The sequence below is a fragment of the Schistocerca americana genome, chromosome 2, assembly GCF_021461395.2.
Source record: "Schistocerca americana isolate TAMUIC-IGC-003095 chromosome 2, iqSchAmer2.1, whole genome shotgun sequence".
NCBI lineage: Eukaryota > Metazoa > Arthropoda > Insecta > Orthoptera > Acrididae > Schistocerca > Schistocerca americana.
In genome coordinates, this window is record NC_060120.1 from 371744593 (window position 1) to 371760645 (window position 16053).

The 16053-nt window shown below is 39.3% G+C and overlaps 1 pseudogene; it reads right to left on the reverse strand.

Moving 5' to 3' along the window:
* The window catches only part of LOC124594029, a 352828-nt pseudogene that overhangs the window by 19661 nt on the left and 317114 nt on the right, over positions 1-16053 (reverse strand).

Consider the following 16053-nt stretch of genomic DNA (forward strand, 5'->3'; position numbering starts at 1 on the left):
AAATATATCTACTTTGACTTCATCATTAGCTACAAAGTTAGTGTACATTGTAGAATGGATGCTCATGGAAATGATTTTGCACACCGCATCTTTCCCAAAGAAAATGGACCTGGTGGGTTTCCTGGTGCAGTAATTCCAGCAGGGATGACAAGACAATCAAATGATTTGCTTTTTAAAAACATCTGGACCTATTACAAATAAGAATGAAAAGACATTCTGTGCCTCAAGTAGAACCTGAACCAGAAGCTCAAGTCAGTGGCAATGAGGATCCTGAGAAAGACCTGAGCAGCCAGCTATTCAAGAACCAAAGAAGAAGAGGCAAAAATGCTATTTGTGAGCAGACACCTTCAGACAGTATTTGAGAAATAGAAAATCAAATCCCTTGGCCACTATAAAATCTCAGTAATCAATTTTTGCGGGTTCTTTGAATTAAAAATTTTAGGTCATTTTGGTCCAATTAAGGGCTTCAAAATCAAAATTTGGTCTAAGAGATGCCATAACATACAGTAAAAATAACATATTTTGGAGAAAAAAGACACAGAAAAACGAAAGAAAAGAAGCTGTGGAGTGTACACTAATTTTTATCAGTTTGGGGCCAATTTATTTGGTTTTAATGTTTCATACCCTATAATGTGCTACAGGTCTGAATGGTTTAACCATTTAATATGTAAATTTAACTTAAAAAACTCTGTGCCATTTGATAAAGGACATTCTAGGGGCATATATATGCAAAATTTGTTTATAAAATATCTAAAATTAAGCAATGGTAATAAAGGTAAACTTTAAAGTGCTTTATCTCAAAAAATATACTTCCCACCACCAATATTTGCCATATCATAACTCACTCAAATTTAGAGACAGAAATCAATTTGTTTTTCTTTACAAATTGCACAGAATTTAATGTAGAAAGTAAAAATTGCAATAGCTCAAAATCCAAAATTTTTGACAAGAGATCCCTTTTCGCTTTCCATCTCACATTTGTTGTATTTCATATAAATGATTCCATACAATGGTGGAGGATATATCAGGTAATTCTCATCACAATGCTGTCCATACTTGACGTGTGCTGTCTGTATTGTATTTACATCCTTGTTTCTAATCCTTAAGTGAGCTCCTGGAAAATGTTTGTTAACATAAAATTCAACCATATATGGCGTTGCACTTATACTTTAGTGTGTATTATGCTTTTAATGCTACTATTTGGCTTACAAAATTCTTTACTCCCTTATTTCCTCTTATTACACCTAGGCCTCGTTTACCATGCTGGTGCCTAAACTTACATCTCACCAGCTCAGTACTGAACGGTGTGTACAATAGCTTATATGATTCTCTTTGTAAAACTAATGATTAAATTATTTGAACATGTAACAAAAATAGTTTTTTGTTTTCCCTTTCAGTGTCTACACACTGGTTAAATTCACCTAGACATCAAGCAATATTTTGCCTTGTACCTTGACTTCATATTTCATTTCTGGTAGCATGTAATATAGATTACTTACATATAGCAGTTAATTCTTTTTATGTTACCTTTATCATTTTTTTTTAACTTTTAGGGGAGCTATTGCATCTATTTCTTGTCTTTTAAACGTTAGGTGGACTTTTGTGACTTGTTTGTCAATGTATTTTATTTGTACATGACATATGTTTGGCTTCATTACAAATATATTAAATGATAAATATGAATATACAAAACTCTCTCTTACATTTGACAAAGAATTACATAAATTTAAGATATTTAAAAAAAAATTATAATGTTTTTCCTTATGTACTCTGATTATGATGACTCCTTATACAGCAAAATTGTATAATTGCATTACAAACAATTTTATGGACCTATATTTGTACTTATGCTTCATAAGATACAATGTATCCTGTTTGTTATTACTACAGTGCCACTGCTTGATGGTTGATCATAATATCTGTAATGTCTACGACATGCCAAGATACTATGCCTTGCATGTTCTTGAAATGTTTTTTATATGAACTGACACAATATATTGTGCACATGGATGAGAGTCTTTGAAGTGTTGTGTATTAGGTATGTTAGACATACATATTTTGTAAAAAATGTTATGCACATATGTCATACGTGCTTTGCATATCCACACTGTGCTTCAACTCGGTCTATGTTTTGCAGATCCAAAGATGGCAACATAGTTTGCCCAAACCAGTAATCCAAATAAATGCTCTACACAATTGTGGATATTAGAAGTTTTTCCTTTTGTATTTAGAGCATACAAATAACTAACTAATTTACCATAGTTAATATTGTAGGACATGCTGGCCCTAGGAGCCCACTGCCTAGCTGAGTGGTCAGTGCAATAGAATGTCAATCGTAAGGGCCCGGGTTCAACTCCTGACTGGGTCGGAAATTTTCTCCACTCAGTGACTGGGTGTTGTGTTGCCCTAATCATCATCATTTCATCTCCATCAACACACAAGTCACCAAAGTGGCATCAAATCAAAAGACGTGCACCCAGCGAACGGCCTACCCGATGGGAGACCCTAGTCACATGACATTTACATACAGTCTATACTTTTTTTAATTCTTAGAAAAAAATATTAGTATGTAAAGTTCATTACCAATCCAAAAACTGCCCTTTAATCTTGGGATAGGCTTGCTGATCGTAATTGTTACAGGGTCTTCTTCATCCACCTGCAGGGCTGCATGATACATTCGATGAGATGCTGTGAGGCGATGCCAAAGACCATCAGCCACTTTCACCTGGGCACAGTTGTGAAGATGATTATGATGTTAGCAATAATGGAAATTCCTGGGTGATGAAGTACAAAAAATAAGCGAAAGGCAACAACTCACCTATAACAGATCAATGCGTGGATCACAGAAACACAACAGAAAACAGCACTCACACTAGCTTTCAAGCACTGGCTCTTTTTCTAGCAATAGTACACACATTCACATATGTGTGAGAAAGTGTGTACTACTGCTAGAAAATGGGCTAGTGCTTAAAAGCTAGTGTGAATGTTTCTGTGCTCCTTTCTTTGATCTGCTTTAGGTGAGTGACTGTGACATAATATTTTGGTATTTATGTACCAAAATAAGTCTAACAAAACGGGTAGTGCTGTACTTAACTGCTAAGTACATGTGTAACATTTGGCAAATTCCTACATTAATACCATAGATATACAACCACAAGAAATTGTTGTATCAGTGTCTATCCATTTATTATTTCTGACATGACCACAGTCACAGTTTTGTGCCATTTCTGTTTTATTTTAGACATACAATAAAGACAAGAGATAAACATTGGCTTAAATATAACACTCCAGATGTTGTTTTCTTCATACTGAACTTTGGTCTTTAATAGACCACCTCCCTCAACACAGCCTTCACTGTACATAATTACCCCAACAGCCTAGTTCAAAAGCAGATTTCCTGGACCATCTCATCCAATCATGGGATTGATGACCCCTTTAAAAAGAAGCAACTTCAGAGCACACCACTTGTTACCAAGTAGTATCCTGGCCATGAATGTATTAATCAGCTACTTCGACATGGCCATGACTTCCTAAAATCATGCCCTCAAATGAGATCCATTCTGTCTGAGATTTTCCCCACCACACCTAGAATAGCTTTTCATTGCGCCTCCCCACCCCCCAATCTTTGCAATATCCTTGCCAGACCCTATGCTATTTCTGGACCCATCTCCCTACCTTATGGCTCCTACCCCTGTGACAGTCCCCATTGCAAGACTTGCCCTATATACTCTCCTACCACCACCTATTCCAGTCCTGTAACTGGCAAAACATATACTATCAAAGGGAGAGCCACCTGTGAAATGAAATGTCATATACCAGCTGCTATGTAAACACTGTTTAGCCTTTTACATTGGCATGACTACCTCCCAGTTATCTATCAGGATGAACAGACATAGACAGAGGGTGTGTACTAGTAACACACAATATCGTGTTGCAGAACATGCTCTACAACATGACAATCATGACCTCAGCGCCTGCTTCTCCACATGCGCCATCTGGATTTTCCCACCATACACCAGCCTCTCAGAACTCTGCACATGGAAACAAGCACTACATGTCCGTGGTTGTTGTCACCCATCTGACTTAATTTACGTTAATTTCTTCCATTTCAGCACTACTTCATAGTAATGCCTCCTTTCTTCACTCCATTTTAGTTTTCTACATTTTTTCATTTTCCGACCTGTCTATTTTTCACCATCCCCCTTCCCACCTCTGCTACATACCATGCACTTTGCTTTTCACTCTTATTAACTTTTGCATGATGTTTTAGTAGTAATTTCTGTCTTGCATAATATCCTGTCTTCCACCTTTAAGCTCTCATGATTTCATATCTCATCCGGCGCAGTCCCCACCAATCAGTCTTTCCTTCTCATCCCGTCTGGTAAGTCTTCTCTGATCAGGGGTACTTGGTCACTTTTCTGAACTGTACCCCTTTCCCTGAGCCTCTCCAGTGCTTTTCCTTCACCCCTCTTCCTTCCCCTTCAACCCTTTCATCAGAAGAAGGAGCCATTATATCTGAAAGCTTGTGAAAGTTAAATTCTTTTGTGTGTGTGTGTGTTCCCCTGCAGCCACTTGATTTTTTGTCTGCCCATGTACATTACATTTACGTTATATGGTCTTTCATCATTGATAGAGTACAAGGTAACTTTAAAGTTTCTTAAGTTTCTTCCCTGTAGAAGTGTAGTACCTGTGTCTGTAACATTAGTTTGTTCTTGACTGATACTTTATGAATTTCTTTGGCTTTTGTCGTTACAGAAAACTGAACCTTCCATTAAATCCTGTACCAATAACTGAAATCATAACTTTTTTCTCGTTGACATTTAAAAAAAATACCAAACCAACCACATACGAATCCAGTTGAATTTTAAAGCTCAAAATTTTCCTTTAGGGTACTGTCATATACTGCTCTGCTTCATGAAAGAACATCTTTCTAGTGATCCATATAGTAACAAGGCTGGCATATTTTTGGTTTAAAGTCTGATACCAATGCTAAGAAGAATAGCAGTAGCCATCATGAAGCAATTGAATTTTCTCCATCACAACCACTCAGGACAATATTCTTTACATCAAAAAATTTATTCACCTTGAATAATGATGTTTTGTGTATTAGAAATTTATTTTACTCATCTTGCAGCAGGCAGTTTTGAGCAGAGTACTGGGAAGGATCCATATTACTTAAAATCAACTATTATAAACAGGAAAATGAATATTTTGTGATCAAGATTAGAAATCAACATGTATATGCTAACTGAAATTAGAGTGTGTTTGTATATACAAGACACAACAATACATATAAATTACACGTGACAATTTTAATAAGTTTTATGTAGATATAATAATGGAAAGTCCTTGATGGAATATAAATATTGGAAGAAGTGAAGGTAACGACTAACCATGCAGTTGAGATGGTGAGTTGCTGATAGGCACATAAGCTAGACTTAGTACATTGCTAGCTCCAAGAGAAATCCTTCTTCAGAACTAATAAAATACACACATACTTACCTAGATACATACGCATACACCAGCATGGCTACATTGTCCCAACCGACTACACTGTGCCAGCACTGCACCTTGACTAGGTGAGGGGTTCTGTCAGGCCGAGTGGACAGTGGGAAAGAAGAGGCCATGAATGAGAGGGAGGGTTGGGGAAGGGTGACTGGAAGGGAGAACCAGCAGGCACACTGGATGGGAAAGTTGTACAAATTAGCTCTTCCAGCTGAAAGTGGAGATTGTGTGCAATGAACAGTGACATGAGATGTGGATTAGGAGGGGGAGATAGAACAGAGAAAGAGGGAGAGTTTGGAAAGGAGAGTGTGACTACAGGATGAGCAAAGATATGGGGTGTGAGGCAGGAGTGGAGGTGGTGTGGGGCACAGCCAACTGGAGACTGAGGCCATGGAGATTACAGGGCCACATATCACTTCCCCTACCTGCATCCAGAACAAGCTCATCAGTGCCACATTTCTATCCCATCAGCCTGCTAGCTCTGTCTTCCAGCTGTCAATGACCCTTCCCCAAACTTTTCCACTTCCTGCCTCCTTTTTCCCTATGTCCACTTCATCTGATAGAGCCCCTTCCCCCCACTCAAGCTGCAGTGTTGAAATAATGTAGTCACCCAGGACAATGTAGTTGCAAAGGTGTATGTGTATTCTGTTTGCCCTGAATAGGATTTGTCCAAAAGTTAGCAACATTCTCAGTCATGTTAATTTATCTATCAATTACTCAGTGCCTCAAATACATAAGGCCTGTCTAAAAAGTATCTGACCTTTGGCCGGGAAAAATATTTTGGATGCCTGACGGGGTTGGGACCCTAATTCCCTTCAAAGTAGGCCCCTTGTGCTTGCACACACACTTAGCCCATCAATCCTTCCACTGCTGGAAACTCCTTTGGAAGTCTTCTTTTAGAATGGTGTTCAGCTGCGTCATCGTATTCCACATTATCTCTTCTCTACCCTCAAAACCGGATCCTTTCAGTGGCATCTTCAATTATGGAAACAACCAGAAGTCACAAGGAGCCATGTCTGGAAAATAGGGAGGTTTGTGAATGGTTGTAATTCCATATTTGGCCAAGAAATTTTGGATCAAGTGGGATGAATGTGCAGGGGCGTTGATATGATGCAGTTGCCAGTTTTTCACCATCCACACACCTGGTCTTTTGAGGCGAACTGTGCCATGGAGTCACTGGAGAACATCTTGATAGTACTCCTTTGTCACTGTTTGTCCTTCCAGTGCATATTTGTGATGCACAATTCCACAGACTTCAAAGAAGACAGTCATCATCACCTTGATTTTGCTTCGCACCTGCCACACTTTCTTTGGCCTCAGAGGTTCTGGACACTTCCATCGCGATGATTCTCTTTTTGTTTCTGGCTCATATCTGTACACCCATGACTCATCTCCAATTGTCACAGTGTTCAGAAACCTAGGATCAGTGTTGGTGGTTGCCAGAAGGTCCTGTGCAACACCAAAACTGAGGGCTTTTTGTTCTGGCGACAACAACTTGGGCACAAATTTCGCAGCCTCTTGGTGCATGTTCAAATCATCATGCAAAAGTGCATGTGCAGAACCTTTACTCACTCCAGCCTCTTGGGCAACCTCCCGCATGGTCAAACAACAACCTGTCATCACCAGATTTTGCACCCTCTCAACAACAGCTGCCAGAATGCTGGTCACTCTCCGCTGATGTGCGGCCATTTTTGAATAGGTTGAACCACTCCTTAATTTTCGGTACACCCATTGAATCTTCTCCAAACACCTGCTGAATCTTGTTTTGCTTTGAAAATCACCAAGCTTTTGACAAAATTTGCTGCAGTATCTTTGCTCAACTTGTTCAGTCATCTTGAGAGAATCGGTAATCCGACAAACACATTGTGTAGCACCTCGCTAAGCAACCGACAGGCAGCAACTGATGTGCTGGAAGGTGGGGACAAAATTCACGTGTGTGCATAAAGATCTCTTCCTTTACTGTGTACAGTGGTGCCACGCTATTGTCTCTATTTTGCACTGGAAAATTAAAGGTCGGATACTTTTTAGACAGACCTCGTATGGTGACAGTGCAAAATTTGACTGGAACTTGATGTGTCCATAAAAATTAAAACAGTTATTCCATATCTGGTAAATATTTTAGGGTAAACAGCGTATGTAATGATTGATATAGGAACAAATCTTTAACTCATATGAAGAGTACTCAAGGGGAAATAGTAAATATTTTAGAAAAATTCACGTTACTTCACATATTTAGCTAAGCAGCCAAATAATATCACAAATAACAGGTGTATATTTGATACCATACACAACATCCATTTACTGATTAGTAAACAATAAGAGGTAATTTTAGGTAATATAAATGCTTCCTAGACAACTTTATTCTGTACAGGTACAACATGAAAATGAGCTCTGCTTGAAACTAGCAGTAGAAAAATAAATTGCAGCTGCTGTTAAATAAAAAGCAAGTAATGAAAAATATTACTTAAGTTTGATCTTAATAAATGGTTCATGGAATGGCTTCAGCAATTTTAGAAACATTGGTGTAAGTATGTTAACACAGCAATAATGACTTTAAAGGAAATATAGCTAAAAATTCAGTAACAATTTTGTTTTTAAGTAATTTGTTTTTGATTTTGTTCGTGTCCGAGATATCAGAAACTATAATCAACGTTGATACAGGGTTCACAGCTGCAGTGATATTTTAAAATGCTTTTGTGATGTATTTTAAAATGATTTTGTGATGCCTTCAGATGACATTTTCTATCTTTGATGTACAGTTGTACAACCACAGCCTTAGGCCATTTTCAGGTATCTAAAACAGAAGCATTATACATTAAATGAATTAACATGTAACACATGAACAAATTATATCCCAAGATATACTAAGAGGATTATAACTTACTTTACAGAAGATCTGTTAATGGTATATTTGCCATACACATATTTGCTCCTATGTTGAAATTATGATAGCATATTCACTTTTTTTTCTTCTTTTTCTCATGCTTTTGTCCTGCATCACCACAGGGTCAGCATGTTTATTAACAGATGTGTGACACAACTGTCTATGTCTAGTTGTTAGTCATATGAAAGTGAGCAAAAGTTTTTCTAAATGTTTGAAAATCATGTAACTGAGGCATAACTTTGGTACCAGTCTGGTATTCACATAGGGTCAATGTCCAAGAAGTTAGTGCAATGGGTAGTGCAGGATCAGGTGAAGGAGAGGAGAGAAAATGTATTGAGGTTGTGACAGAATGTGGACAGAGTGTCTTGGCCCTACTTCCAGATAATGAAGATATCAATGAACCTCAATCAGTCTAGGGGTTGTGAGTTTTGAAAGTCTAAGAAGGTTCCTCTAGATGGCCCATATACAGGTTGGCGTGGGAGGGTGCCAAATGGGTGCACATGGCCGTGCTGTGGATTTGTTATGGGTCAGGATATATGAGGGTAATAACAAAAGTAAGGTCTCCTATTTTTTTTATAAGTACAGAACTCTGTTTGTGTGGCAGTTGATCACACTGTTATGAAGAGTGCTTGACATTCTGTGTGTAAACATGAGCATGCTGTGCTGAGGCGCTCAGTCTTGGCTTGGCAGCCGTTGAGAATGGAGCTCCTGATGGATGTTACCGCCAAGTGTGACTTGCGTGCATTTATTCCATTTTTGAATCCAAAGGGCACTGCGCTGATTGAAATCCATCACCAATTGACAGAAGTGTATGGTGAGCCATGCATGGATGTCAGAAATGTTCGTATTTGGTGTAGAGATTTTGCAGCTGGTTGGACCGAAATTCACGATGAACAATGGAGTGGGAGACCATCAATTTCTTAGGAGACAGTGTTGAAGGTTGAGCAAAGCATGCGTGAAGATCGGCAGATTACCCTGGATGATCTCTGCACATTGTTTCCTGAGGTTTCCCGAAGCACCGCTCACAGAATTTTAACAGAAACATTGAACTACCAGAAGGTGTGCACAAGATGGGTGCCACACATGCTGACTGAGGACCACATGTGGCAACGAGTTGAAGCTTCCTGTGCATTTCTTCACTGCCTTGCAGCCGAACAGGACAACTTCCTGGACTCAATTGTCATGGGTGATGAAACCTGGGTATACCACTTTACACCTGAGACCAAGCAACAATCACACCAGTGGCAGCATCCTTCTTCGCGAAAGCTGCGGAAATTTAAACAAACACAGTCTGCTGGCAAAGTCATGACAACCGTTTTTTTGGGATCGGAAAGGGGTATTGATGGTCGACTTTATACCCAAAGGGACCACAATTAATGCTGACAGGTACTGTGAGACTCTGAAAAAACTCAAACGGACAATTCAGAACCGGACAGGAGGAATGTTGAGCAAGGGCGTACACATTCTCCATGGCAATGCTTGCCCACACATCACTCAGCAAACCGTTGCTCTCCTGAAACAGTTTCAGTGGAACATAATCACCCATCCACCCTATAGTCTTGACTTGGTGCTCAGTGACTATCACCTGTTCTGTAAGTTAAAAGAACATTTGGCTGGAAAGCGATTCAGCTGCAACAACAAGGTGAAAGAAGAGGTTCATTACTTTCTGAACAGCATAGTGGTGAGCAGGTATGACATGGGCACACAAAAACTGCCACAGCATCTACAAAAATGCATCAACAGAAATGGTGATTATGTCGAAAAATAGCTAAATGTTCAAGCTGTAAACTGATGTAAACCATTGTAGAAATAAACAAGTCTACGTACTTATAAAAAAATAGGAGACCTTACTTTTGGGATTACCCTCATAGCTGTGTAAGGAATGAGGTGGTGGATTTGGAGTATGAAGGGCATTTGGAGAGGTAGTGATTGATAGCAGCAAGGTCTTGAGTGTGAGGAATGTTGGTATATTGTGTGATGAGAACGGACCCAGAAGGATGGTGGAAAGTCAGTGAAGGAAGTGGTTAGTGTCTTTGATGTTGGAGACTAGGTTCCAGGCAATTATTTTGAGGTAATGGTCAACAAGAGCAGAAATTCTTGCAGTAGGAGCATCCAGGATTGTTGGGTTTGTGGATTTTGGGGGGCACATAGGAGGTGTGTGTGTGGGGTGCTGTTAAGTTCTGGGAAGGACCTATGCATTTCAGTAGGGACTGGAGGTTTGTTCAACTTCCAAGGTGGGAGTACTGTGGCAGAACTTGTAGATGGAGGTATCAGACAGTTGGAAGAGGCTTTCCTTCAAGTAGTCACCATGACTCATCACAACAGTGGTAGAGTATTTGTCTACAGGGAAGATGATTATGTCTGGATCTGTTTTCAGATTGTGTATGGCTGTCTTTTCTTCTGCTGAGATATTACTTTTCTTAGGAAGGGACCAAGAGCAGGGTGGTTGCTCCAAATCCACCCATCCCTCCTCACACTTTCCTCCTGTCAGAACTTTACATCTTTCTTTCTTCTTTCACATGCATGATGATAACTTAAATATCATCATGTCACAAAACCACATTATTGCTCCCAGCACAATTTCTTCTGTACTTTTCACTCCATGAACTCACACTATATTATCCAATCCTCCCTATAACTGCCTAATGTTTTTGCTTGTCCATTTCCTGCATAATTTCCTATTTTGTATCATCATCTCTACCCCAAAGGGCCCCTGCTCCAACTTCCTGCACCAGTTCAGAAAAGTATTCCTTTCCCCAGCTAAAACCCTGTCCCATACACTGTTCCTTAAATGCTGTCTAAACTGTGGAATACCCCCCCCCCCCCTCCCCTAATCCTAACCATAAAGAAATCCTTTCTCTGGATCCCATGCCTCCTTTTTCACAATGATCTTCAATCTTCATCTTTTCAGATTCCACCATTCCCTATACCTCAAAAACCTGGTACTGCAAAAACACCTCTCCATGACACAAATATCCCAGAACCATCCTCCAAAATTCCCTCCCAGCATCCCACAAAACCAAGAACCCAAGCAAATCCAAGAAGCTGTTGTTAACCTCTCCACCCAAAACCTCAGTCCCACAGCAGTTTCAGTTTTATCTAAAGGCCTAACCTTCAGCCATACACCCAGATTTAATCATGTTGAACTTCTCAAACACCTTCTCCCAAACCCTACATGGAAACACATCTTTGCCATCAATCCCTCCAATCAAATCCAACCTGATCCCAACATTGAACCTTGCCTCTCACAGTTCATACAACCATTCAATCATGACCCTCCCCCCCTCCCACCTGACCACCTCTTAGTCAGCTTCCAGGAATTACACACCTACAACTTGGCCTCATCATCCTTCTCCAGTTTCCTTTCTAAGAACACTAACCTGTCAGCAGAAGAAAAGACAGCCATACACAAAATGAAAAAAGATTCAGACATAATCATCCTTGATGCAGCAAAGGCTCCACCACTGTCATGATAAGTCATGATGACTGCCTGATGTAATGCCTTTGCTAACTGTCTGACTCCTCTGTGCCATAGCGATCCCATCCCAGAACTCCAACATAACCTCCAATCCATACTGAAATCTATAGGCCCTTCCCTAATCTCTTCCCTGTCTTCACTCCAATGCATCCCACATGCCCACCTTTTACATGCTGTCCAAAATCAACAATCACAACAATCTTGGACACCCCATTGTAGATCGCTATTGCACCCCCACTGGAAGAATTTCTGTTCTTGTTGACCAACACATCCAACCAATTATCCCAAACCCAGACTGCCACTTCCTTCACTGACTTTCCACCGTCCTCCTGGATCCCCACTTGTCACAGTTGATGCTGCCCTCCCTATACGCCAACATCTCTCACGCCCACAGTCTTGCCACTATTGAAAACTACCTCTCCCAATATCCCTCAGACTCCAAATCCACCACCTCATTCCTTATGCACCTTACCAGCTAGTCCCTAACCCACAACTACTTTTCTTTTGAAGGGAAGGATTATAAACAACTCTACTTCACCATGGGCATGCTCAGGGCACCCTCCTATGTCAACCTGTTTATGGGTTATATAGAGAAAACCTTCCCAACCTCCCAATACTGCCAATCCCTAGCCTGGTTCAGGTTCACTGATGCCTCTAACCACACCTCTGTCCACATTAAACCCACTAACCATCAACAGTACCTGCATTTCAACAGCTACCATCCCTTCCACACCAAAAAATCTCTCCCATACAGCCTAGCTACCAATGGATGACATATCTGCAGTGATGTGAACTCCCTTCCCAGTATGCTGAAGGCTTCACAGATAAACCAAGTCCACAAACAGATTTCCTGTGCAATATACTCACAACCCCATAATTCTCCCATCATCCCCAACAATCAGCTACTGAGGGGTCCACTTCACCACCCAGTATCACTCTGGACTGGAACAACTGATCCATGTCCTTTGTCAGAACTTTAATTACCTCTCATCCTTCCATGAAATGATGGACATCCTACCCAAGATCCTTCCACCTCCCCTAGACTTATCCTATCCCATGAGAGGCTTGGCCACCTGTGAAAGCAGCCTTGTCATATACCAACTCTGCCACTGCACAGCTTTTTATGTTAGTATGACTACCAACCAGTTGTCTACCAGGATGAATGGCCACCACCAAACTGTTGTCAAGAACAAAATTGACCAGTGGGTGGCACAACATGCAACTGGGCAAAACATGCTCAATTTCAATGGCTACTTCTCAACATGAACCATCTGGATCCTTTCTTCCACCACCAACTTGTTTGATTTACACAGATGGGAATTATCCTTACAACTCATCCTCTGCTTCTGCAATTGTCCTGGCCCCAATCTCAAGTAACCCTCTGTCCCCGCAACAGCAACCCAACAGTTTCCCCTTCGTCTGTCTTGTCACCTCTTCCCAATTCACGTCCTCACATCACACACAGTATTTACATTCTGCAAGGGCTGTCTACAACATTTAACATATATTACAGATCCACATAAAAGAATGATAACCATTATCCACTGTCTGTACAGTTTAAATACATCGCCTTTATGTATAAGTACAAAACAAATATTTCCAACTTATCGTATGGAAATTAGATTCATATTTATAACAATGATAAATGATAATTAAATATTATATAAGCACAAAGACTTATATGGCTAGGCTTACCATACTTTTTTAGGTCCAACCCACAACATGTTACCACCTGGTCTTTCCACACTGAGACATTTATACACAATTAAGGCAAGGATGGCCATTTACCTCTTCAGAGCAGATATACACCAGGTTCGAACTCTTACAAGAATCAGTGAAATGCCACAGGCAAGGAGGATGATGGGCAAGGAGCACTACATTAGTGGTGTGTGGATAAATTGAGAAGTTGGGTCTGACTGGAGGTTGCTAGGGTAGTCCGTGCAGTTGCGATGACCACTGTGTCTGGATGGCTTAGTGGTCAGAGCATCTGCCTGGTAAGCAGTAAATCCCGGTTTGAATCCCCATCTGGCACAAATTTTCAACTTTCCCTATTGATTTTAATCAATGGCCACTGGCAACTTATGTCTTTCATTCCTTTGTGACATATTTTTGCAATTACTGAAAGGTCTTAACAGTTTATTATAGCATAAACTTTATTTACTCAGCTGCATTTTTCTCTATACATCACTATTTTTCAGAAATTGTTTGTCTGTTTTAAATGCATCATAAAATTCACAAAAAGAATTTTCTGTATTAGTTGCAATAGTTTAGGAGTAAATACTGAAAGTCTACCCCTTTCTGCAGACCAAATGCTCCCCATGATTGGAAAAACTTCAGCTGGATTTTATGTCTCAGGTAAAGGCATTGCAAACTCAACCATTTTAAAAATATTGCAACATGGTATATCAGTCCTTTGACACAGCCATAAAAATTGCTCTTATTTTTGGTGAAGCAGTAGCATTAAGAGCACTCCTGTGTTTATCTGCTTTCATGTGGTCTTCAACATCACCCCTTTTTTATATGCACCAAATATTCTCCAGTGCTTGGAGTGCAATAAACATGTTCATTGTGACTGTCATAATACCGTTTCAAAGATTTGTATTCCAGTTGCCAGCTAACGTTAAACACACACTTTCTTTTGCCCATTGTTAAATGATAAGAAAAAAATTAGTATAGATGAAATGATCAAGAATGTGTACACACACACACACACACACACACACACACACACACACACACAAAGGAACATCATAAACACACTGCCCCTGTTGTGCTGCCAAATGACTAATTGAAAAGTTGTGTTGCAACTGATAGCCATGCCTCCACATCGTCAGCACTTGCTCCAAAATCAGCTGAAAGAGGCACAGCCATAACAGAATGTTTAGAAATAAGATTTTGAAATATAGATCTAAAGTTTGAAAAAAAAAACCAAATTCAAACTCTGGATTTTTGCAACTCCATATATTACCCAAGGCAGTGCTAAAAAACCAGGACTGTCTGAGCTAACCCCAGATGTATAGTAAGCCTATATATGGCATAATGTACCACTAAAGAATTTCTGTAAAATAATTTACAATCTTCCTAGTACATGTATGTTAAAGACATCAACTCTATATATAAGATATTTGCAACAACTGCTCAAAAGTAACGTGCTTCCATATAATGAAAAAATATTTCCAGTTTATTTTATGACAATTATATGCAGCCATAATTACAATAAAGGATCAAGATGTATGCAGCATAATTTACCATTGATGAGTCTTCTGTAAAGTAAGTTATAATTCTCATAGCGTATCTTGGAATGACTTGTTCTTATGTTAAATTCATAATTGATGCTAATACATTCAACATATACAGCTTCCACTTTAGATGTTTGAAAATTGCATTAGGCCCAGATTGCAGACTTGTACATAAAATAAGAAAAATGCCAGCTGAAGGCATCATAAAATCATTTAAAAATATGGGAAACTGCAACTCTAACCTGACATGCACTATTTTTAAATTTCCTAATGTGATCTTTCTTATAATTTACCAGCTAAACTTAACTTGTTAATGTTTGGTTCTTCCAAACGTCTTATTCTTTGTGTATTGTTCTGGTGATAATTACATTTATAGTTTATGAAGAAATTAATTAAGAATGAGACTGACTAATAAAGTGTAATCAGAACTGATAAACAAATAACACACAAATTCTTAATAAAAGTTTTTTTAGTCATCACAGATTTAGTTTTTAAGGCTATAGGAAATAATTATAATGAAATAAATTAATGATGTAAACATTATAAACTTCTCAAGAGACATTTGGCAAGAGATGTTTGGCAAGAATCTCTTTCGACAAATGCAAAAAATGTGTTGAATTTTTTTGTGGTAAGCAAATATACTTTCAAGCTTTCAAAAACTTTTATTTGATAATATTCTGTTACACACCTGTGATTTAGCTATGACAAAACTGTGGTGACTGATGCTGAGCTGCATGTACCCTCCAACAACAACTAATGCCCAGTGGCCACTGTAATCTTCTTCCAAGCTGTGCCACAAAAGTAAACCTTCAGTCTCTTCTGTTCGAAATGAAACCTCATAGTGACTCCTTTGTGAAGCTTCATGCCTAAAAGAAATAAAACCGAAGTGTGTTATTTAAGAATATCTGTTTAATACTACATCTGCAATGAAAACATGAACATTTCCT